This window comes from Phytophthora parasitica (genome assembly GCF_000247585.1).
Source record: "Phytophthora parasitica INRA-310 unplaced genomic scaffold supercont2.202, whole genome shotgun sequence".
Lineage (NCBI taxonomy): Eukaryota > Oomycota > Peronosporomycetes > Peronosporales > Peronosporaceae > Phytophthora > Phytophthora nicotianae.
This window is the reverse complement of record NW_008649188.1, coordinates 10064-10904: the sequence shown is the minus strand read 5'-3', so window position 1 is coordinate 10904 and position 841 is coordinate 10064. Positions and strand designations below refer to the sequence as shown.

At 48.2% G+C, this 841-nt stretch overlaps 1 pseudogene across 1 annotated transcript; it reads right to left on the bottom strand.

Annotated features, from left to right (window-relative positions):
- Positions 1-124: 124 nt before the first annotated feature.
- PPTG_20604 lies at positions 125-195 on the bottom strand (annotated as a pseudogene). The gene has a single exon. The product of its transcript is annotated as a tRNA-OTHER (tRNA).
- Positions 196-841: the final 646 nt, after the last annotated feature.

The following is an 841-nucleotide window of genomic DNA, read 5'->3' as shown; positions in this document are numbered from 1 at the left end:
GCTTCGTGTTGTGTTGGACGAGGTCCAAGTACAAGCATCCGGATTGACGCGTATTTGTTTTGAAGAAACTTGCTCAAGGAGCATTATCCAAGGTTGGAATTGCGCTGTTACAGCGAAGGTGGTGTGTCCCGGACGGCATCGAACCACGGAGCTTTGGTTTTCAAAGCCAACGCTTTACCGTTGAGCTACAAGGGCAATGTCTGTAAACTTGTCCGTGTACGGACTATTGCTCATGGTTTGCCCGGGTGGAATTGAACCACCGACCTGTGGCTTTCCGGATTCTTGCTTTTTGAATTGCAAGCTCGCTTTCTAGATCGGCAACTATTGCAGGCTGGTTCAATTCGTCGACTACTCTCTTCAGTTGTACTACAGATACTTGGAAGCTGTATTGAGGGAGCAGTTTGGCCACCTGTTGAAAACCGTATCACACTCTGCTGTGATTCTACCGACGCCTCAGCTACAACTTCCGCAGTGATACCGGTTGGAGGACGGTAGGCAGGTTTTTTTTACTCCTATCCTTGAGCCGGCAGCACAGCGCATTTTGAGTCAGCCTTCCTGTTGGATTTAATTTAAAGTACAGGGCATGAATATGCTTCCATTTTCCGTGGGTTCCTTTGGGTATTGTGGCGGAAAATGCAATTAGAGCTGCCTTCGTATCTTCGCTCTGTAATTCACGGGCTGGTTTTGGATTGAGGACGACACCGCAGCTGAAGTGCGGCGTAGTTTCACTAGCGACGGTGTCCAGTTGTACCTCACATGTTGGTGGCACCGAATAGTCTTCTATAGTATCAGCTTTTTCTTCCAAATGCGGAGAGGTGATTATTTTACTTACGTGGGACTG